Genomic DNA, 25080 nt, shown 5'->3' with positions numbered 1-25080 from the left:
CAGCTGCACTGAATAGGGAAGTTATCATCTAAGCCTCCTCAGTCACAGCCTGCTGTGGTATAATTGAGCTTGTGCTAAATACTGTAACTTCTACACCTGTGTAGGGGACTGTGTAGGTCTGTCCCGATCTGTCCCTGCTGTGCCAGGATGACTGTTCCCTGAGTGCAGGACAGCTGCCAGCAGGTTATGAGGGTGCCTCCAGGCACACAAGATACTGAAGTGGGATCTGGAAGATGGTTCCTGCATCCTCTGGGATTTGCTCAGCAAAGGGTTTTTGGGGACTGTAAGTGGAAGACTAAGAACACAGAGAGGATGAGGGATGCTTTTGCTCCATTGCAGTATTCATGTTGCATATCCTGGATTCCCAGCTGAGCTCTTGATCTCAGTGACCTAATCTAGGGTTCCAAAATGGAGGGACTGAGATTTCTGAAAGCAGCACAGCAGGTGGTGAATTTGACTCCTGAAGTTATATAGGACTTGGATTACCATTTAAATTAATCTGAGTTTTGGCTTGACCCCTTCAAGCTATTTAGCTGATCTGATAAATTTGTCAGGAAGCACCCAAATGAGTGCAAGTATTGTTTGCTTAGAAATTTAGGAGAGATGCTATGGGAGGTGATTGTCTCTCAAATTCTCATTGCATTCTTGGTTTGGCTGAATCCCAAATGTGGAGAAGGAGAGTTGAGGAGGAAGAGACTGATAAATTTAGATATCTATGAAAATCCAACAAGATATGAGATAGTTGCTGTGATTGTGCTCTCTGCTTTGGGGCTTGACAGTGTAGCACATGGCTTGGATTCTGCAGGTTGAACATGTCCCTGGGGTTTCCTCTGTCAACTAAAATAGCCTCATTACATACCATGAGGTCGCTGTATCATCTATTGTGTTGTATCATCTATTGTGTTGTGTTGTCTATCTAAGAAAACAGTGTCAAAAAAAAAAAAAAAAATTCAGAGGAAAGCAAGAATAAATCAAGTAAAATCCTCTTTTTTTCTTTTTTCTTTCTTTTTTTTTTTTATTTATATATATATATTTACTTTAAATAAATAACATGCTTGTAGGGTGTTGATCAATTTGCTTGGAAGCTTGATAATTCATGAGTGAGGCTGTTCTCTGCAAGAGAAACCAATCCCTTCCCCCTGCATGGGAGCCTCAGCAGGATTCAGCTGTGGAGTGAAAAGCCAGCCGTGCTCACAGTACTGCCTTCTGTGGGGAAACAGCAGCTGAATTTTAATTTCTGACTGGAGAGAAATGTAGGTTAGAAGGTTCTGCTTCCCCACCTTCCTCCCCTAGAGTTTCATATCCCTGGCTGAGAGGATTATAGCTCTCTAGGAAAGCACTTCAGTGGTCTGGCATTTTTGGTCCTTCTTCCCTGCAAAGCCTGCTTGCTGCTCTTCCGTAAGGGGCTGGGGGGAGGAGGGTAAACTTCTGCAATTAGCTGATCCTGCACTGATGAGCTTGGTAACATTTTGTTCTCATCTTGGGCATGGGGTGCCTTTACAGAACTGGTCCATAATCATCACTTGACATCCCTCAATACTAGGGAGCAGCCAGCCAGCTGCAGGCTGGACCCTGGTGTGCTGCCAATCTGGTCTGCAAGGTCAGCATTGTCTGAATGGGTTCAATACATAGTTGTAGAGGAAAAACAAATAAGTGCCTTAAAAGCAATTGTGTCAGTCTGTGTGGGATTTCCCTCTCTGAAGTATAAATGCCAGCAAAATTCCCGTCTGTGTGTAAATTTGAGCTAGTCACTCCAAGCTCTCTTTGTAGTCCTAGAGGAGAAAATGGCACTTCAGTGGTGTGATTGCTGACCTGGGTTCCCCCAGGCTTCCCACTGACTGTTTTGGCAGATAGCTGGTCAGCAGAAAGGCATCGGTCTCTCAGGGAGCTCAGGTGTTGATATCTCCAGCCAGGTGAGTCCTACACCCAGCACCCCTCTTCTTGGGGCTCATTTCCATCATCCTGCAGCATGCCAAGAAAAAATCCCCATCTAACATTGTGGTTTCTATTCTAGGCTGTGACAGAAGCCTAATCCTCCTCCACCCCTGGGTTATTACCCAAATATCATCTTGAGGAGAGTGTGCTTGGAAGGGCTTTTTGGAAGCCCGCCATTGCTTCTTCAGCTTTTTTGTTACGTCTGTTCAGAGACAGAGTAACATGCTTAGTGGCTTGACCCCAGCTTCCCCTTCTCATCTTATTTGGCTCAGTTGCTCTGGAAAATACTACAGTGGTTTGTGGGTTTGGCCGTATCTACTTCTCCCTTGTAATAAGGACTGAATTGCTTTTTACTATCCTTTTCTCTCATTCAGTGTCCTCTCTCTGTCCTTCCCTGTTGTTGGGACAAGACTGTATAACATGTAATTCATCCCTCTCTCACCCTACAGCATCCTTTTTAATAAACAGACCTTGCTTTTGCCATGCCCTGCCACTCCAAAGCTGTGATTCAAATGCTTTAATACTAAAGTATACAGTTACATAGGTCTCTCACCTTCATTTCTTCTACATTTTTGGAGTGATACCAACCAGCCTGAGTGATTTATTGCATTTTAATATATTGAACTGTTCTTTCACATCTCTTCTCTGTTCACCCTCCTCTGCGAGCGCCTTGGCTTCATTGTCTGTAAAGTGTCACCTTGGGATGGATATTTCCCCTTCAACTTCTGAAGGGAAAGAAAAATGAAAAGAAATCTGTTTAGCTACTCTGCTCTCTGAGTGAGCCATTTAGCTTCTCATTCTCTTTGATTGCTCCTCTTGCACCACGGTAGTACTGTTAACTAACTTTCCTCTGGGCTTCCTGCTACCGATGCACCAGGACCTGGGTTATTGCTCACCTTTGTAGTTCTGGTTAATTCGTCCTCACCTCTCCACCAGCCCTGCTTCAGCAGTAGCTTTGCAGTAGAACTGGAAATTACAGGTATGCATACATGTGAGTGATTTCTTTATTCACTTTGTTTTGCCTGAATGTTTTTTCTGTCCTGATCTCATACATTCTGATGGTTGGGGAAAGGAGAGGAGCAGTATGGTAGCTTTGCACATTTGATTTTGTGAGCTTTCCCACTGCACACAGAAATAAATATTAATTTATTTATTTTAAGGGTTGTATGGGGACAGAAAAAGATTTAAATTTATTTACTGTGAGTTTTCTTGTTATTCAGAAACTTTCTGAAAGGAAAATTTAAGAGAATAACAAAGAGTATCTTGGATCAGCATGACAGTAGGTAAAGAATACCTTTCTAAAGTCCCTGGAGGGCTGGAGAATCAGTAAACAAAATACAAGATATTGAATGCATCCAGAGGAGGACAACAAAGCTGGTAAAGGGATTGGAAGGTGTGAGTTGTGAGGAGAAGCTGAGGGCACTTGAGTTGTCCAGTCTAGAGAAAAGGAGGCTGAGAGGTGACCTCATTGATCTCTACAACTTCCTGAGCAGGGAAAACAGGGAAGAAGGGGCTGGTCTCTTCTCCTGGTAATTGATGACAGGATGCATGGAGACTGCACACAGCTGCACCAGGGGAGGCTCAGATGGGATATCAGGAAAAATTTATTTTCTCTGAAGGTGGTCAGACACTAGAAGAGACTTCCTAGAGAGGTGGTTGATTAGCCTCACTAATATGTTTTGACTTTTGGTTAGCCCTGAAGTGCTCAGGTAGCTCAGCTGGACTAGATGATCTTTGTAGGCCCTTTCCAACTGCTGGATGGTAGGCTTTGATGTTCTTCACCCATCTCTGGGACTGCTTTTTTTCCCTCTTACTTACCTAAACACGAGAAAGGATTATGTCGAGAGTACTATTTCTGCTGCTTCTAGCAGAATCTGACTTCAAGGTTAATCTGTTTAAAATGTGGCTGCTCTGACTTGTTGACACAGTCACCTCTAATTACAGAGTCAGAGCTTGTATAATACTAAGGTTTATGTAATTCTTTCCTCACTTTTCCTTTGCTATTTTTGTTCATTCTCATTCTACAGTTTATTCTTGGCATTGAAATCCCTGTTTTTTGTTTTGTTTTTTTGTTTTTGTTTTTTTTTTTAATTTAACAATAAAGAGAATTTATAGACAAAAGGCGGATTCTGATCTCAGTTAGACATCTAATTTGCTCTGAGCTTTAGACAACAAGATTGACTAAATTGTATATAACAACACTGAGGTTAAGTTTTCCTATCAGATCTCTTGGATTTTTTCTTGTTAGCCTCTCCTTGCTTAGCCTTACCTGTCAACATCTAAATCACCATTATTTGATTCCTATAAAGACATCTTCTCCTTGTAGAATTAATCATTTGACATGATTCTTACAAAGCACCTTTTGGTTTTCTTTCCCCTGTTTTCCAAATTTCTTTTGCCGGATGCTCAGATAGGTAGCATAGTAAAGAAACGAAATACTTTTCTTTCTGTCTGTCTTTCTGTCTGTTTCTGTCTGTCTTTCTGTCTGTCTGTCTTTCTTCTCCCTCTCAGGTAAATCAAAACATCTTAATAAGCTTATATAAAATTTCTCACTGGTGAAGTTAGCCACACAAGGAGAGAATGCAATCCAGTAGGCATCTGAATGAGTGGACTAACTGTGGGAAGAGACCTATAGTAGCTGGCAGATGTCGTATATATAGCAAATTAAATTAATGGGGCTTACAAGATTTGGCAGTCTGAATTTTGTCAAGTTGCCTTGTGTTTGTCCTTCTGGAGGCTAACAGTTAGTACGGATGCTCACCTTCCCTTCAATGTACAGGCATTTGGCATGGGAATTATGCTTGTATAATTTCTGTGACCAATTTGAAACTTACCATCAAGACTGTGGCCTTGTCTGAATACACAAGTTGTTTCATTTTACCCTTAGGAGCACAGCTAATGCAGCACTCCTACTGTGGAGGCAGTGTTCTTAACGTAAAGATACCTTAAAATAGTACATGCTATACATTATAATAAATACCTTATAACATTTTAGTTGTTTCTCTGTAGGAAGCAGTGCATATATGGGATGCCTCTATGTTGATAGAACTGCATCTGCACTAGGTGTTATACCAAAATATTTATTTTAGTAGTGTGACATCCCATCCCTACCTACCACATCTTTACCCGCCACAACTACGTCAGTATAAACCCTGCACTTAGGTCATGCCAAAAATATTATATGCTTCTTGGAGAGCTGTCTTGACCTGGGGTGAGAAAATGAACATCACAAGACTGGTAACACATACCACTGTATTTGAAGAAAATTTCTCTGGAGTTACTGTGTGTATTCTGGTGCAGGTGTACATAGCCATGGGGTGGCTTACCTCCAGCAGCAAGAAAAATGCTCAGCTCAACATAAGCACATGGGGGATCTAATCCCTGCAGCAGAACAAGGCTACAAGGTGAGGGCTGTTGCATCTGGAAACCAGATGCAGGCAGGAAAGAATGCTTTTACTTGGTGATGCTAATTTTCAAAGCTTTGTATTGGTTTTGCCTTGCTTTGCTTTGTTTCAGAGGCTTGTTTAGAAGACTCCTGCAGAAGATAAAAAGTTTTCAGTACAAATATTCCTGCTTTTCTCCCATTGTCTTCCTTCTCCAACTGATTCTCATTAAGAAAAAACATAGATACGTATATACTCCTGAATCATCTACCTGTCCCAGATTTCTTGGATGTAAATGGAACATAATGAACAGAACTTGCTTCAAAAAAGTTACCGTTTTTTAAAGAGTGTGAGAAAGGAAATGTCAAGTCTAGGTTTACATAGGAATTCTTCTGCAAAGCTGTGATTAATACAAACATTTCCTGAGTCATTCTCTAATGCCTCCTCTTTTTCTAAGTACTGTAATCTAAATGAGAAAGCAAACAAATAGAACAAGGCCAATTGTTGCAACTCCCAGAAATTCACAATGGAGAGTTAAACCCTAGTGGTGGGGTTGAAGGGAGGTAATTAAAACAGTTTGGAAATCTTAATAGATTGACAGAAAAGCCCCCATTTTTCTGTCTATAGATAATTTCAATTGCCAAAGTACTTGCAGATGGCTTTCAGCCTAGATATTTTCAGCTGGGAGGATCTTCAGCAGCACAATGAGCTCTGTGAATGCTGACCCTTAGTAAGTATCTAAACTAATCTTCATTTAAAATATCTGGGGAATCAGGAAACAACTGACTCTTACCCGAGCTTTCCTCAGATGCGTTTTGCAAAAGGCTCCCAGTAGACAGAGTAGAGCTGCTCACAAAGACGTCAGTAATCTTTCCAACCTCATCTGTTCTTGTACAGACTTGTATTAAAAATGAAAGAGCCCTGGTGAAATTAATGCAAAATACAGTTGGGAAGATAATGAAAACTCTTTTCTGACAGACTTTAGACTGCTGCAAGCATCCCTCACTTGCCTATTCCAAAAAGGGTATAACAGTACTTTTTAGTGTTTTGTTATATTTGAAGGAGAAACACACACATTTTCTACTTTTTTTTTTTTTTCCCTCCATTTTTTAGTAACCTAAAATGCAAATTGGATGAGGACAACATATAATGTCCTCGCTTATGATTTTTTTTTTCTTCTGCAGAAAAGATGTGTTCCGTATTTTAATAGCACCATCTGTCACAGTAGCAAGTGCCAAGCTGCAATATTGATCTTGTCACTTTGGGGAATAGTATGATATTTAGGATTATAAATAACATTTTTCTTTGCTCTGTTCATGTGTTTAGTTTTTATGTAGAACCCAAACTCAAGAAACTACTCTTATCACCTAATAAGTACTTTCCTAGAATCCATAACAGAGGTCTCATTAGGACCTGAAGAGCAGTATTTGTGTTGTTAGCTGTCGTGCCTTAGTAATGTGAATAATTTAATCGGTCTATGCAATTTATGTAGTGACAACTATAGCCACAACTACACAAATTTAATAGCTTCTAGTGCCCATAAGTCATCACTGGGCACTAGTTTTCTCTCTTTAAAAAAGAGGTGATTATGCTGAGATTTTAAATGAAGAGCACTCAAACTGAAGTTACAAAGAAAGCAAGTGCTGCATTTCTTGTTATTTTCCATGTTAAACAGAAGCTCCCTGGGTGTTTAAAGGCTCTGTCCCTTTTGTATAAACTGGATATTGTGTTAAGTCTTTATTTAGGCTGCCTTGGAAAAGAGAAGATGCAGTGTGTGACTCATTTGTGTTCCAGGCTCTCTAGAGAGACCAGAGTGTTAAGATCAGGTAGAAGTTATCGTGAACCTGGAAAGGTTTCAGTGTGTTGCACTGCTATATTCAGAGACTTCTGCCAGCACATTGCTGCTGAGGAGGAGACAGTTATCCCAATAACGTAAAAAAAATTGTGTCTGTCTTTCCATTTGCGTTTCTTCACCTAGATGTATTTTTCAGCACAATGGGCAAAAACGATGCTCTTAGGAGGTTGATGGCAAAGCTGCTGGACAGGTGAAAGAAGTAATGAAATTTTTTAAGTGACAATGATATTTTACAAGATTTTCAGGGTTGAATACTTCTCTGTCGGACGTGATTGGCATTTTAGTGACATGGCAGCATATTATTTTTTTTTCTTCTTCTACTCCACAGTCTCCTTTGGTTTGGATATTACTTAAATTTTATGCCTGTTAAAGTAAGTTTTTGCCTGGGATTTGTAGCGTTAAAGTGTTAGAATAGAAATACTTTAATACTGTTTCTTCTGTTAAGAGTTCTGCTGAGCTCTGTATATTTATCCTCTGCATGTAATTTCACTCACAACTTCAAGGCAGCACATGGAGCTCATAAGTACTGCATTTTACAGATTTTCAGCAGTTGTCATTAAACGTCTCTCTTGAAAAAAAATAAAGCTCTTACACAAAACATCAAAAGCATGTACTAAAATAATCCATTATAATCCTATTCTTCATTTCTGAAAGGCTGTGCAAATTGATTTCATCTAAGATATTGCTGAACTATATTCAAGGTTGGGGTTGGTTCTTTTATTTGTTTCATTTCCTTTAACTTACAGAGATTTACAAAGTGAAGTATTTTTACTGTGGAAAAATGAAATCTAGTAAATAGGTTTCTGGATGCTGAATGATGGAGTTTGAATAATCCTTTCTCTAACTCACTGTTTTTGCTGCCTGCTTGCTCAGACCATTGATCACCAGCATTTCATTACAGTAGCACCTGGTGAGAGGAGAGCCAGGTCTGTAGCCATGTAGAAATACATAGAGATGGCACACTTTCCTTCTTAGAGAGATTGTTGTGTATAGATTACAAGCAGTCTGTAATAGGAAACAGCCAACAACTTCAGAAAATTTTACATATAAGTCACATTTACACACATAGGTCACACATACACATAGGTTGGGCTTAAGTTCAGCTGCCAAAGTGCTAGCATTGCCTTTGGGTACCAAATGTGATTCTTATGCAGCTGGGCTCTGACAGGGGCTGAATTTCAGCTTTGACATCCATGGGCATCTAGGTCAGACAGTGTCCAGCCTGGGTTTTGTGGGACCTGACTCCTGCTCTCCTTGGACCTCAGCATTGTGGTGGATGGGCAGGGTTGCTGAGTCCTTGTATCTCCAGAGGGGACCAATGACAGTCAGAATAGGAACAGGCATTATTTTATATACTGTTAGGTGTAGAAAAAGAAGCAATGACCTTGTTGATAGTTTCTTTTTCTATTTTTTATGTTTTAATATTTATTTGTTTGTTTGATTGATTGATTATTTTTACCAGCAAAAGGAAATATCTACCTCTCCTTCCTGCTCTCTGGCAAAACTGGCACTAAGTACTCTTGTAGAGATGTAATGGATACAGATATAGAATGCTGTTGTTTTCTTATATGTCAATCACTTTGTGCAATTGCAAATCCAGTCTTCTTTGCTGATGTTCTCAGAGACAGTAATGCCATGTTGCAGGTGGGAAAGAAGACAGCAAGAGACATTGTTCTGTGTGACAGTTTTTGCATATATATATGTGTATATATATATATATATATATATATGTGTATATATATATATATATATACTCCTCTCACCTGACTTTTGGTGGTGGCAGGGAGCTATGCCATCATTAGCAGCCAGCAGGATGTGGTAGGGGATATATTTGTACAGTGAGCTCAAGTCCCCTGGTGCCTTCCCAGGGGAAGAAAGTGGAGGAAGCACTGGGCTATCTCAGTGGCCAGGAGTCGAGCTGCTGGGGAGGAAAGTGAACTGGAAATGAGGACACCAGTGAGCAAGGGCAGGAGAGCTGTGAGGAGCTGAAAGGCTGGTGCAGGGAGCAGGAGGATGGGGAGAGAGCATGATATGTAGGTAAATGAGCAGGTGGGAAAGGATTACATGAAACTCTGTGATCAAAGACAAGATTCTGTGTGCTTTTTTTCACTAAGAGCTTCGTCTCTTCCTTTGGCTGGATAACACAATTTGCTCTTGAGCAGAGATCTCTAAAGCAAACATGGATATTTCCTCCCTTTGGATGATCAAACAGAAGAGTTGCATGAAGTTACTGAAAGTGTCTGATTAAAACCAAATCCCCCCAAATGCCTATGGTGACAATTGTTTCCAAATGCAAGAAGTTCAGTATAGCTGCAAGCAGCCCACACAGACAAGGCTATACCTCAGAAAAAGGAGTTATGAACATCCCTGGGGAAGCAGAGAAAGAAGTAAAGAGTATAACAAGGATCACAAAACAGAGTAGAAACATTGCTCCAATGAAAGTAGAGATTTGTGCTGAGTGTAAATTAATTAAGCAACAGATTTAATCTGAGGTTTATGGGCATTACTGTGAAAGAAAACATGTCAGACCTATTATAGCTAAAGTATTTGTATCTGTAAATAGACTGTGCAAATTCATAAATCCAAGAGAACATAAAAAGCAGCTGTTTTGGAGATAAGAATAGATGTAGCATGGTAGATATTTGGTCTTCAGTGTACTAGGAGTGTTGCTAGGAAGGGTGTGTGGAGACTAGAGCCCAGTGTGATAGCAGAGCAGGGTGAGTGGAGAATGATGCACGGCTTTGTGAAGGAAAAACATAATAATTAGGGAAAATATTTGTCTCTAAATATTAGCAGAAACAGAGGATAGAAACAAGTGCTTTGAGGTGAATGACTTCAGGCAGTAAATTGTGCCAAGAATGGTGCTTTCTCCATTAGAAAGGCCAAAGGAATGGCTGACGATAGCATTTTTTACATGGGGAACATCCTGCTTCATTGCTGCGCAGGCAGAGCTGGGCAGAAGATAGGGCTGCCAGCAGCTCCCCTCTCCTCAGTGGGTCACCCAGATCTGCACTTCCAGACATTATTTCCAGAAGTTTCTCCCTTCCTTGATGTGGGTGTCCCAGCTGAGCATCCCAGCCAGAGGGGCTCTCTGGTGCCCATGGTGTGGACTTTTATCTATGAACCAGGTGTCCCGGGGTGCAGGTATTTCAGCTCTTGCCTTTGTTATGACACTTGCTGAAGTTCTTACCCTTGAAATGCAGGTTGGGAAAGGAGTGAGCATCCTCTGCCTGGACAAGAGGATTTGAGGGGACAAGCATGGATGCATTTTGGGGCAGAAACACAAAGCTTAGGACTTCAGGGTTTTTGTCTGTAATGGCAGCTGTCTATAAGAGTCATTTGGACAGGCGACCTATGCAATCAAAACATCAGAGAAAATAGGAATGAAAAAGATCTCCGAAGGTCATCTAGCTCACCCTTTTGTCCAAAGGCAAGTTTAATTATACCCATGCCATTCCCAAGAGATATTACATCTTCTCTGCCTCTGTAAATTAAACGATCCAAGTTCTTTCAGGTTTTTCTTCAGATACAATGTATTTTTAGAAACCTGTGATCCTCTCCTGGACTCTTTCCAACTGATTCACATCCTCCAATCACCCAGGGCTGGTACCCTACACATAACCTCCCCAATTCTGAAGAGAGCTGAGAATCACTAATGCCCTTGTGGACTCTGTAGAAGTTTTGAGATTTTTCTATCAATTTGGAGGGAGCATATGGAGAGAGCAGTTTAATGTCTTGAAGAACTCTTTGGTTTGTGGTATGGGACCCTTTTACTAACTTCTGTCAGGATGAAATAATGAGCTAAATTTGGAAACTTGTAGAAAATGCATCAATGTAAACACTTTGGAGAAGACTGAAAATTGCGACAAAGTTTTTGATAAATGGAAAAGATTCTTTTTACAAGGAATTGCTTATTGCAGCTGTCCATGTTAGGTCAGGTCTCATTTAGCATCTTCATTTAATGATCCTGAAGAGGGAGTAAACAGCCTGTTAATGAATCTGTGTGTGATGCTATATAGGGAGTAACTGTGAGTAATAGGCAGGAAAGGAAAGACTACAAAGGGACATAGAGATGATAAACACAGATAATGGAGTTAATTTCATCTCTGCGTAATACAAATTAATGCATTTGAGTAAAGTGGAGGAAGGGAATGTGCTTAAAAAAAATCTGGGGAAAACAGGCATAGTCAAAAGCCTGTTCCAGGAAAAGCAGACTTAGGTTTGCAATGTGATATTGCAAACCTGAAAAGCTGAGCACCACTTTGGACTGTTCAGGAAAAGGCTGCACACATATAGGATGTGGGAATGTCTCCTCTCTGTTGGCTTGCTTCTGCCATGTGTGCTTCCTATTTGAATATAGACCCCCCTCCCCAAAAAACAAACAAACAAACAAACCACTTAAGTTGAAGGGGGAATGCTTAATGAGACAAGATTCAAAGAGTTTGGATTTGCTGGTCAACCCAAGGGACAGAACAACATATGGATATAGGTTTCAACTAGTAAAAAAAAAAAAAAAAAAAAGGAAAAATGTCAGAATTATGAAGAAATACTGTTAAGAATAGGGAAACTGGCACCAGCCATAGGGCATTTAAGCTGATCACTTGTGATCTAGCCTGGGGCTTAGAAAATTCTACATAGTACATGGGAAATACTTGGGCTCAAAGGGTTATTGTAAATGGGGTTACATCAAGCTGGAGGCCAGTCACTAGTGTGGTTCCATTTCAGGGCCAATTCTCTTTTTTGTAAATGACTTGGATGCAGGACTTTGAGGTATGCTGTTTATAGATGACACTACACTGTGAGGAGCTGTTGACTCCATTTTGGGCAGAGAGACTTTGCAGAGAGATCACAAATTAGAGGGCTAGGCAATCACCAACAATATGGTTATTAAGAGCAAGTGCCAGATTCTGCACCTGGGAACAGGCAACCCTAGTTATAATGTACAGACTGAAGGAAGAGAGGCTGGGAAGCAGCCCCATGGAAAGGGATGTGGGGGTTTTGGCTGATGAATATGAGCTAACAGTGTGTCCTGGCAGCCAGAAAGGGTGGCTGTACCCTGGGGTTCATCAGGCACAGCATGGCTAGCTGGTGGAGAGAAGGGATTGTCCTGTTCTGCTCTGTGTTGGTACAGTCTCACCTCAAGTACTGTGTGCAGTTTGACATGCCACAATATAAAAAGGACATAAAACTATTAAAGAGTGTCCAAAGGAGGGCTACAAACATTGTGAAGGGTCTGGAGGGGAAGATGTATGAGTGTCTGAGGTCACTTGGTTTGTTCAGCCTGGACAAGAGGAGACTGAGGGGAGTAAAGTTCCCAGAGGTGGTCGGGCACTGAAACAGGCTCCCCAGGGCAGTTGTCATGGCACTGAACCAGCTGGGGTTCAACAAGTGTTTGGACAATGCTCTCAGACATAGGGTCTGATTTTCAGGTGGTTGTTTGTGGAGCCTGAAGCTGTACTTGATGATCCTTGTGGGTCCCTTCCAAGTCAGGTTATTCTATGATTCTATGAAACATATAGCAGGGAAAAGCTGATTTTTGGAAGATGGCATAGAAGATAAGGGATGTCATCCTCATCTTTATTGCCATTTATTTTAGTTCTCCCTCACATCACTTTGACAAGAGTAGCACAGGAGGAAGCTTAAAGTAAATGACAACCTGGCCCTAAGAGTTGCTGTTGAGAGCAGGTTCCCTCCAGTGTTTCAGCCTTTCAGTCTCTTCTGCAAACAGACAAATACAGTGATCAGATATATCAGAAACCCAAAGATTTGGATGTAAAAACTCACGGGTTTTTACTTCAAATGATTTCATCTCTTCCCTCTGTGAGCATTCTGATGTGCTGGAGGCTTGAATAAATAAAATTACCTATGTAAACTGCAACACTTCCAAAAACAGTTCCCTAAATGCATGTGTGCATGCAGTTATATAAAGAGAATGAGGGAATCTGTAATTATTGCTTTTGTTTAAAAAAAAAAGAAAAGAAAAGAAAAAGGCAGCTTAGTCCTTTTGTCCAATACAGCAGTCAGTCTTGTCATTGTTGTGAGTAAAATAAATAAATGATCTGCAAAGAGAAAAGAAAAAAGACATCCAAAAATTAAGCTGGGATACTTATACAGTAATGGGAACATGGATAAAGAACTGCAATGTCCTAAAATATCACAGAAACAAGGTAGCAATGCAGAGGTGAACAAGGTTTTTAAGAGACACGAGTAGGGCATGACAGATGAGGTTGTCATTGCAAATAGCTGCCGCAAAGTCTTTGCCATTGGTATTAAGAGAAAAAGCTGAAGGTCACATCAGAGACTAGAATACGTATTCCTAGGACACTACAAAATGCTAAAAAGTTTTATGATTATGCCAGAGACCATACTTAGGCAATTAGAAATGTTGGAAGTTGACAAGGCACCAGGTCCAGATGAGTTACATTCCAGCACTGAGATGGAAGCAGCATGTGGAATTGCAAACTTTTACAGGTATTTTTTTTGGTCCGTCTCCAAGGATAGGGTTGTTCAAGAGGATTGAGGAAAGAGGAGCTAACGCAGTCCATGTTCACAAGTGATGCTCAAGAAAAAATCCAGTGTTTATGCCATTCATTGATATGAATATAACTGATAAGGGAAAAATATGTTTTGCTTCTGCAAGCACATGATAGAAGATTGTTTGCTTGGACTCAGGAAAAGGGAGTTCTGGCTTATAAATTTACTTGCACTTCTGAGACACGTTATTGTACCAGGAGACAAATGCCAAGCAAAGTCTATAATTTATCTGGCTTTCCTGAAAGAATAGCATGCAAAATATTGATCTACTTAATAAACACACATTATCTCCTGAAAATGATTAAAAAATAGCTCAGCAAGAATAAATACTATCAGTAACAATGCAGAGAGATAAGAGAGCTGAGAGCAAATGTATTAAATAGAATCTAGCAGCATTAGGGTGGGATCTTACAGATTCTTATGCTACATATACATTGTTTTGAGTCTTAGACTTAAAATATTGTGGAGGAAAAGTGAAAATCTCATACTTCTTTGTGTGCCTTGTGTTACAGGTCAGGTTCAGCAAGGGGCAGGACAGTGAAAAGCCATTCAAGGCCATGCATTGTAATCTTTAATCTGTGCAAAATCTTATGTCTGACATTGGCAGAAGTTGCCCTTGAGGGACGATTCCATATTTGAAGGAGCTCAGCTCTGTCTGGGGTGATGATTGGCCTCATACTTATTAATGATGGCAAGCCAGATTGTTTAAAGCAGTGCTGAATTTGATGTCACAAAATACTTAACAGAAGATGAAGAATGGGGTGTGATGGTTTCAACCTTTCTCTGTGCTGAGTTCCTTCCCAAGGGAGGGCTCCCATGTTGGTTTGGAGATAAGAGTCCCTAGAAGCAAAGGGTAGCTGCCCATCTCTGTCCTACATGTGATGTTCTTCATGTCTGCTAATTGTTCAAGCTTTTAGAGGTGTTGCATCAACCCTGTCATGTCCCAAGGCAGCAGACATTAACAGGAGGGATTTCCTCTTTATTTTGCTGCTCGTTGGCTATGAGCCAAATTCCTCAGGCATTTTCTCATCTTTTGCAGAAAGAGAAAGCTGTAATATGTTTCTTGCTGATGAAGTTTTCAGTCAAAGAATTGGTCAGACAATGGCACTGTAGGATCTGTCCCACAGTTTAGAGGCAGCATACTTTCCATGCATGCCTCCATTGCAGTTCTGTGCATTGTTACTCTATCATGCCAGAACAGCCCTCTTGCACTCACTCTGCAGGAATGCAAATAGGAATTGCAAGAGCTCAGCACCTTCAGGGATCTGGTTATGATAATCTCCTTCTCTAGCATAATCTTCATAGCTGAACTTCTGCTAATGTGTTTGCAATTCTCTATTTTAGCATTTAAATAGTAATTATTAGTGGCATGTTCTTTTGGGTGATCAGCCCAAAGCTGCAGTGGAATAGTGTGACCTTGAGTTTTTCTATAGACAATGGAAATTAGTTGATAATGGACAACAGTAATTGCTTGGATGACAGTGCACCTCTGGAGCTACATCACCACAATACATCACTGAGGCCAGGAGCTTAGCAGGATTCAGAAAAAATGAATTAACAGAATGCAAACAAGATGTTAAAAAGAATAAAAAATGGGATATAGGATAATACAGAGGATAATTATAATGTAATTATATAAATATAATTATATAAGTAAGCACACTAGCTTCATTGGGAATACTGAATGCAGGGCTGTGCTCAGAGATGCCTAGTGAGGATGTTTTGAGACTTGAACACTTCTAAAACAGAGAAATTGATTAAATATTTGTGTTATTTACTTTTGGAAGGGAGTCCACAAAGAGGATATCAAACTGCCACATAGGACTCTTCAGGTGTCAGCCTCTGGGCCAGATCTAGCTCATGGAAACCAAGTGTCCTGCCAAGAATCAGTAACTCCATCTTTATCCTAGATCTGCTTCCCTGGGGAGGCACGAGGCAGTGGAGTGTCCTGCTGGGATTTGTCTGGCAGAACAGGAGACAGGATGCTCTGCTCTCCGCTGCTTCAGTGCTGGTAGGAAATCTCAGCAGCAAGGAGGTGTGCCAGAGGGGATAGGATGATGGGGGAGGTTTGGGTGAGCACTTGGGAGGTGCTGAGATCTGAGGGAGTTGGGCAGAGATGAAGGGTATCCCGTGGGAGGTGATGAAAAGTTGTACAAATAAAACTAAACAGTCATGCAGCAGCCAGAAGGCAAGATGTGTGTTTCTGATGGGGATGTGCAAAATAACCATAGGGTAAGAGAAGGAAGGGATGTGTAGGGCATATACACATGTATGTAGGGCACAGGGTAAAGGAACCTGAGAATTTGGAGCCCTTTTCTCTCATGGTAGGGGAAGGCAAAGGAAGGGGATGGGACTAACCTGATCATTGGCATGTCTTTTCCTCTTCTTCACACACAGACAGACAAATGGCCATGGTCGTTGTTGAACAGATACACAAAAATCTGCAAGGAGAAAAGAACCACGATCGAAGAAAGAGCAATGAAATTTCCCACTCAGGCTCCCGTTAAATAGGTTTCCTTTTCACCCATTTCCCAGTAGCAGCTCAAGTTCTGCTGCAAGGTATGATCACAAGAAGAGAAATCAAAAGCTTCTGAACAGGTGGAAAACCTCATGTTTACAATGTTTGAGTTCAAATCAAATACCAGAATGTTGTTATCATACATGGAGCTCATTGTCATGAATTGGGCTGAGAGAAGAGTTCTTCCACTTTTGGGAAGAATATGGACACTTGTATCAAAACTAAGAATACCACTGTTGCTCTCATTATCAATAACATGCTTAAGGAGAGATAGTCAGACTCCATGATTTAAGTCAAATTTTAAATATATATATATATTTTTTTTATAAAGATAAAAGCTAAGCTGGAAGCACAGCATCATTCCTGTGTCTTATATTTTCTGAAATTCATTATACTGTCTACCCAATTAATCTGACCACTTGTACTTTCTAGTCAGTTCTCTTCTGCACTACTGTGTTTGCAGGAACAAAAAGCATTCACGATTATAAGGACAAATTTTATAAGCACATTAAATAATAATAATAAAAAAAGGCATTTGGAAAAAAAATATAATGTTTCTTAACAGCAGAAAATGTGTGCCTTGAAGCAAGTTTGTGAACCTTTACTCTGTGGCTGATTCTGGCTGTCATTACTGTGAGCTGTGCTCTGCTGATCATCAGTCTGATCCAATGTAATGCGTCCTCTGTTTTTATCTTGCCTTCTGGTACAAAGATATCCTTCTTTCAGAAATGGTTTCGCTGGTAAAGTGGCTGCACTTACAGGCTTCCTATTAGGCAATTTTATTATAATGTTTGACAGATTGACGCACTCATACAATTTAGTATTATTGTATCACAGATAACAATAGCAAAACTAACTATGAAAATAGGAAAAAAAAATCTTTAAATATTACATGGTGAAGAGTAGCTTAATTTCATTTTTGGCCAGGGGGCCTTCTTCAAGCTGAGGGGAAAAATATATAATTCCATTATCCTGTGTTAAATTGCTATCTTATTTTTTGCTTTAGAGTTTCTCCAGTGAAAACAGCATGACCAAAATCTTGCTCGCTTTTGATATACATATATATATATATATATATATATATATATATATATATATATTAATGAAATTTGAAAATGGGTAATATATCTGTGATTTTTCCATTCTGTGGTTTTATTGCTGGGACAATATTGTCTCTGTTATGGCTTGTGAGCAGTGCTTTGTATGTGTTCTTAAATAGATCTGATGCATGAAATGATGATGTTCCTGTGCTTTCTCAGGCTTTGAAGTCATTAGAGCTAAGTATTACCAAGTTTGCTAAATGTTTGGGTGGACAACCTGCTGCACTGACAGACCTGAATGTTCAAGAAGTAATAATCCATACTAAAGAGAAAAGAAAAAGAGTATCAGCATTTTTAAAATGAATGTGTTTTTCAGGCCTTTTTATCTCTCTTCTGGGTTTTGTGTCTTTTGTGTTAATGAAGTCAAGCTTTTTCTTTCTTCAAGAAGAGCAGAAATTAATTTTTTTTCCTTTTTAATAAAATTCGGGTTTCTCACGTGGCTCACTGAGTGAGGAGGCTCAGGGAAGCTCTGTACATCTTTATTTCCTCAAGATTCAGTTACTAAGGTCAATGAAAGGGAAGCTGGGCTGTGTGGTGACTGAAGGATGGGTGCTTGCATGGGGCCCTTGTGTGGGGTTGGAGCTCTCCCAGATATATGGAGTCTCCGTTGCCTCATGGGTTACCTTGGTTTTGATGGAGATTTTCTTAAAGGTTTGGGATCTTTCTCCTCTCCTTAGCACTGGCTCTGCTGTCTCTATATGAGGATGGAGCCATAGCTCTGCTTCTGTCTGTCCATCCTTCCTTTCTCCTGCTTGGAGGGAGTTGCACCTTGTAACAACCTCTCCGAACATGCGTGTGCACACTAACCTTTTTTTAAAATTTTATTTTATTAATATTTTCACTCTTAGGTTTGCAGATATATTTTGAACTTGAGTAAAAAGTCAATGGCTCAAGAAAATCCTGGGGGGGGGGGGGGGGGGGGGGGAAGAAGCTGGTTGGTGCTATTCCTTAGTTGATGGCTCCTTTGTCATTAGGGGTTGCTGTGATTTGTGAAGAGCTGCCATGCGTCAGCACAGCACTGACTGTGTTTCTGTAGTGAGTAAAGCAATTATTGCTGATATGCCTTGAAAATGGGGAAAGGCATCTGTTGTTCCTCTGAGGTGAATGGTGAAATGGAAATTGATGCTAATAATAAACATAATTATAAAGATGGCTGCTGGAAAGACTCCTGGTCTGTAAGGGAAAAGTGATGCTTTAAGAGCTGTGCAGTGGATCTAATGAGAATTGGTATTGCATTTTAAACCATTGTACTGAGGCTGGAATGACAGGTCTGATCAAGTCACACCTATTATGTGACATTGCTTCGCAAAAAATTCTCTTTTTATAAAAAATACATGATGGCACATAGAATTAGCTTGGAATTTCTATCTCCACATATCTCATTTTCAAAACTATTTTTCTGAGCTTTTTTTTTTATTTTATTTGTATGTGTGTGTAAGGATTGTGGGTTGGAGTTATTTTGTTTGCTTTCTAATACAGAAGGGACAGAAGTCAAACAGATTTCCTGAGTTCAGTAAAGCTTAAACTGGCCAATTACAGGCCATCATCAGAGTAGTGTAGGGCTGCAAAATGCAAAGAAATGTGAAAGTCTGCGTTTGGTGCAAGCCTCCAGCTTGCCATGCCTGCAGGATCCAGTCTTTGCAACCGCTAATGTCAAAGAGGAAGATGATGAGAACACGTATTATTTTGGAAGATTCATGCTGCCTGGTAGTTTATGTGCCAGGTGTCTCGATCTGGGTCACAAAATATCAGCCTTTAAATTAGAGATGGCTTTGTGCAAATGTCAATGGCAAAGGAGTTGAGTTGAAAATATCTTTAAATAATTGCTGTGAAATTAAGGAACAATTCTGAAGTTGTAATTGAGTTTGATGCATCATGATTATGTTATTGGTAGCAGTCCCTGGCTCATCCAATGTTATTATTGCAGAATCGATGTTTTTCATTTAATATTTTCTGAATCATTGTAATCTTCAGTGGTACTTAATTGAATAAAACATAAGATTCACTTGAAATAGCCGCAGATACAAAGTACTGCATTTCTCAGAGGAAGAATGTTTTCACTTTGTTTAACCCAAAGCATCAGTTTATTTGCAAACATAATTGATACTGGCTTGCAGAGTATTCCTAGAGTACATTAAATGCAATAGTCATCACAACAATATTAGATTTATGGCAGATGAGTGTAAATAGTACAATATTAACTGAAATGGATCTTGGACTGTAAATACACCGTCACGTCCCACTGTGGATGGATCAGGAGTCTCATTCATGAATAACTCTACAGATAAGTGGTGCTCAAAAGGAGAAAACAAAAACAAAAACAAAAAACCTTGGGTTTTGAATTACTTCCTGATAGTTTACAAGAACTACAGCTGTGGATTTCCAGAATGCTGAGCTGCAGGGTCACACACAGGCAAGGGTAAAGCCCAGCTCCTGGACCCAGCAAGGCTGTTAATGACCAGCACCACAGGTAGAAACACATCCCCGGGTTCAGTGGAGGGTGAATCAAACCCTGGCCAGCAATGATGGGCTGGCAGAGGCTGGAAACCTGCATGAGGAACTGTACCTTTCAAATCCTTGCTCAACCCGAATGGAGAGGTAACAGAAACGAAAGTTACTGAATGATGATGATGTCAATCATTCAAGCCTTTTGGAAAAGGTACTTTGAAATAGTCTATGAAAGGAGGGGAGAAGTGTGATGCTGCACACACTGAAAGAGTTTTAGTACAGGGTGCCTTGGAAGTGAGTACCAGAGAAAGAAATGTCAGTTCTTCGTGGGCTTAGCCAGAAAAACTTGGCAACAGCAAAAAAATGGTCTCTTTAGGAATAGACAGCCATGTTCTGGGCAAGTGTCAGGCAAAATATTCTTCTTTGGACTGTAAATTATTTTCAGCAGAGTCTGTTCTGTTGGAAACTTCTTGAGCCCAAAGCACAGGAAAACCCTGGGCAGTTCAGCTTCTGGGTACTGACATAATACAAATACAAGAAAATAAATAAATAAATAAGCAAGAGATTATTTTTCTTTTAGCCTCTTTTCAATTGCTTTCCAATATGTTGACTATATTGGTTGCACGCACCTGTGTCACAGGATTATTTTATGAACAGATGCTTTTCAGTTGTGACTTCAGCTCACAAAAATGGATTTTCATTTATACTGTGTCTGCATTGCACTTCTCTGACTGTGTAAGGAGGCTTTAAAATTGATGTGTGTTGCACTTAGAGCCACTTATAGCCACTTTACAGAGCCAGAGTAATGTCAAGGAGCTTTAGTGCCTGGGAGAAGAAGATGCACAGGCCTGTGCCAAGATGGAAGCTCTACCAGCCTTTTAAAGCAATCAAGTATCTTTGATTATAGAAATTTAAACTTCATTTACAGTGCAAAATCTGACGAAGATACTTAAGTTTCTGTTTCCCGAAAAAGAATTCCTCCCAGATAAATTAACTACCACTTCTTCCTCATGGAAAGAAAGACAAAGTGAAGAGGAGTTCTGGCACCATGCTCTGCAGCACAGTGTGGGCTCCACTATTTCATCAAAGGTCTTTGTGTATCAGAAGGGTTTATTTTACCATCTCTGTCTTAACATTAGTTAAGTTTAACAAGGCAAATTCATAATAGGGAGAAAATAAAATATTTTTTGAAAAGGTCTCTTTAACAGAACTACTTGGAATCCTCTAACAGTGTTGCTAAAGATTGTATCTTTACTATAGAAAATTATATTGCAGATTTTATTTAGCAAAGAGATATGAAACAGTTCTTTTTTATTATAAACAGAGTCATCCTAATGGCTCGGTTGATTAAAAAAAAAAAAATGTAATGCTGGATGGACTACAAATGAATAAATTATTTTCCTGCTAACACTAGCACAAGAGAAAACCAGCAATCTCAGACTACTGTCTAGCAGGTAACATGAACTATTAAATAATGACCGTGCCATTCTGCTGTCAATACAATCTGAATTAAAATCAGCTTCAAGAAAATACCAAATTAAAGCATCCTTTCAAGACCACTACTTAGTATAGTGCTATTTGTGTAATTTTCAATCACATGCAGCCTGTTCCTGGCAAATATAAAGAGAATAAAGTCTGTTGAAAATAGATTAATCTGTTCTGGAAAGCTTGTCTCTTGACTTCATTTCTGTAGTTAATTAAAAGCTTGATATGTTGCTTAGTATTTTCCCATTTACCCTGACTTTCTTTGACCACTGGAAGGGCCAGAATGATCAGGTGAAGTGCTGCTGAGGAATCCTGTTCGTTAAAGCTTTGTACAACAGTCTTCTTTTCATGCTGAGCTCAGATTTACTGGCAAGCATGAACGTGTGTCCTTTTCCCATCAATCTATTATGCTTTCTTCTCATATCACTCCTTTCAGAGAAGCTGTTGCTTGCTCTGATATCACCAAACTACAGCACAAGGTGAAAAGTATTTAACCAACTATTCCCGCTCTGGTTTGCTTTATAAGGCAGATGGAATTGATTTTTTTTTTTTCCTGCTGGTCAGCTTCTATTTCCACTATTCTAGGCTCTTGAAGTTTAAACCTCTAAATGTCCCATTCAGCAGCCATTTCCCACACCATCAGATGTCTTGATCTGTGGAGGAGAACAAGAGAAATGGAAAGGCTGCTGATTAAATGAGTAAATATAGGACCTAAGCCTATTATCCCTGGAAAATATGTCCAAAAGGTTGTCTTTGGGTAATATTTGCAATAAAAGGCTAGTAGTTTTCTCAGGTGTGATAAAATCTGACCCTTCTTGCTTTAAATTGTCTGATCTGCCCTACAGAGCATGCAGGGATGGGTGTTGCAATTTCTTTCTTCCAGTGTGAGTTCATGTATGAAGGTGAGACTTCATAAGCTCTCCGCAATTGCAATTGTGGATATTTTGCTGGCAGAGCTAAATGGAGACCCAAGTGCTTTCCAGAACATATCGTTTACAGCAAAGCCTGATCTCAGCACATGCTATTGATTCGCTTTTGTTTCCTACTGCTGACATTTAGCCAACAGGTTTTAATTCCTTCTGCACCTCTTTCTGCAACTAATCCATAGTTGGGATAGTGAAAAACTTGGGTGGTGACTGAAAGTTGGAGTGGGCTCAGCTTTTGTGTCTTTTTGGATGCTGTTGTGCTACAGAATATTTAGGTAATCACTTATGCCAATGTGATGTACACATGGTCTGATTTTTATATATATATATGTGACAAGTATGTGTAATCGCAGAGATCTGTGAGGTCTGGGAATGAGACATGCATTACTTATATGTGACAGGTACATGGTTCTGTCTGTGATACAGCACTGTCAAGCTCAGATTTCATACTTGCATGGTTTGTTAAGGGATATATCATCAGGGGAAAAAATACACAGTCTTCCATAGCCTTTTTTTTCGAGCTCCTAGGTTTTGCAAGATCTGTGTAGCAATGTTAGGGAACTTTCTATCAGTCTCCAGATATCACAAATTCCCATCCTTGTGCTATTTTCTCAACTGAAGGAAATCAGAGAAATATATATATATTTCATGGAATAATTCAGAGATGTGTTCAATTATTCAGCTGTAGGTTACTTTGAAATGTTTGTGCCATTATTTCTTGTTATTTTCGTACAGCATTATGTGTTATAATGAGAGTGCTATAGAAAGGATGTATTTGTTGATTTGGATTATGTGGAGGAAAGTACAATTAAGTGTACCTTTCTGGTAAAACTGCTGTGTATTTTATTCATATTCACAAAAAGTAACAGTGGAACAAACTGTAACAGAACAATCTCAAAGTCATATTGAATCACCACAGTGTTAAGCAGAGGTCCTCAGGTCCCTTAAAGAATGCTGCTTACCTGTCCTGGGGCCCTACTGCAGCACTTGGACATCCAGAGCAATTACCTGTGCCCAAATCACTGCTGCTTACTCTCACTGTTTCACCCTGCCCCTGCCTGGCTGTTAGACCTCAAAGAAACAAACATGTGGGCTGGGGAGACACAGAGTATATTTGAGCCCCAGAAAAGGACTTTTTATGCCCCCTATACATTTTGGGCATCCAACCTCAGCTTTCTCTTCTCTTCTGTCAATGGTAGTCATAGGGACACTGTAGCCATGAGCATGAGAAGGACTAAAAGAATGCACTTGCATTTTAAAGCCTTATTCTACTTCCAGTAGGGATAGGTGGGGGAAAATCTGAGGCAGTCTGTCGTTTCAAGTAGAGATGGGAAGGATTTAACAACTCTGTTTTCAGCCTGCCCGGTGTTGTGCTCACTGCCCTCTCTCCAGCTCTGCCTGAGCACCCAAGGGGCCATTGCTGAATTCCTGCTTTAATTAATGAACATTATCAATGATAAATAAAGGATGTCTTATCTCGTTTTAGAGGTCTTATGCAGTGCTCTGAGCTCAGCTGTTCTGAAGACCCCAGTAAGATGAATGGGACATAAAGATCTATGCATCCTTTGTGTACCCATTCTCTTGTGTTACTTGCAGATCAAATAAATGGATGGGAACAGGATGTTGCCACTGCATTACTTGGTTTATTTACACTATTCAAGGTTGTGTTCAGGCAGTGGTGTATTGTATGTGTGAATTGTACATCATGCAGTAAGTTTTCTACTTTCTTTACTGCATCATCCGGTTTCATGTGAGCTGTGAGCCAGGTTTGGTGCAGCTTTCTCAGTACCAAAGAGTACCACTCCCTACTGAGGCAGTTAAAGCAGAGGGACAGTGCTACCCAATTTCAAAAACCAACTCTCACTCACTGAAAACTAAGCCTCTCAAAGGTGCTCCAAGTGGCACATCAAAACTGCTGGTCAATTTTTAAAAAGGAGAGCATGGATTGATCTGGTTTCTGTTTGCTTTATCACATGGAAAGTGGACTACTGAGGCTGTACCAGTATTAAGTCACCACTGCTCATCCTATTCCTTCTCTTTTTTTTTCATTTTTTTCTTTTTTTTTTTTTTTCACTTTTTTTTTCTACTTTTTTTTTTTTTTTTTTTTTTTTTTCCCCAGCCTTGAAAAAAGAAGACAAACCTTACCTCTGTGTTGAGGATTCTGGGTAGGCATTTCCAGCTGGCCTGTTTTCCATAAATATCATTTTTACTTGCTTTCAGTATACTGGTAATAGGTTTTATCCATCCTTTGCTTTAGCCCACACACCTTGTGAGACATGCAGTGCAGAAAGGTGAATGCAGGGTGGGTATTGAGGCACAGCGAGGGAAAGCAAGTGAAGAAACATAAATCTGCACACAGTTTGTTTCATCCACCTGCTGAAGCAGAGCGATGCCCAAGTGTTGTTTTCTGCCTCTTCCTTACACCTCTGAAGGTGTACAATTCTTGTGTAGAAAAATTGGAAAATATTTTAGGGTTTTGCCTTCTAAGTAAATAAATAAAAATTAGACAGATTGTGTGTTGGATTCCTGTATGCTTCTTTTAGAGAACACAAGTGTCTGGGGTGTTTTTATTGTTCAGACTCTTGAAAAGGCTATTTTGGGCTGGTGGAAAAGCTTATCTAGCACAGAGCCAGAAGGAATACAGCAACATATGTTTACCACAACAAGTTTCATCCCAAGAGATCTAGAAACAGTTGAAAAATGATCACACCAGTATACAAATGCTTGCAGCCATCCAAGCTCCCACCACTAACTGGGGCACCACCAGTCCCCCAGCTCCAGGAAGCATTCCAAAGAGGCAGTCAACACCCAAGTGCAAATAGTGGTGTAGGTGCCAGAGCTGATGCTCTTGCCCCTCTTGGTGCTGTTTGGGAACATTTGGGAGAAGTTACCATGA

General features: G+C 40.0%; 1 protein-coding gene and 1 long non-coding RNA gene across 4 annotated transcripts in view; both read left to right on the top strand.

Annotated features, from left to right (window-relative positions):
- DPP6 (dipeptidyl peptidase like 6) overlaps nt 1–25080 on the top strand; it is a 548682-nt gene that overhangs the window by 264421 nt on the left and 259181 nt on the right. The gene's annotated exons all lie outside the window — the stretch shown is intronic.
- LOC106019111 (uncharacterized) lies at nt 109–7779 on the top strand. Its single transcript, XR_001193680.5, has 3 exons — nt 109–283; nt 5236–5339; nt 5452–7779. It is a non-coding gene; the product is annotated as an uncharacterized lncRNA (long non-coding RNA).

This window comes from Anas platyrhynchos, chromosome 2 (genome assembly GCF_047663525.1).
Source record: "Anas platyrhynchos isolate ZD024472 breed Pekin duck chromosome 2, IASCAAS_PekinDuck_T2T, whole genome shotgun sequence".
NCBI classification, from domain to species: Eukaryota; Metazoa; Chordata; class Aves; order Anseriformes; family Anatidae; genus Anas; species Anas platyrhynchos.
The sequence above is the reverse complement of the archived record's forward strand: the minus strand, read 5'-3'. Positions and strand labels throughout refer to the sequence as shown.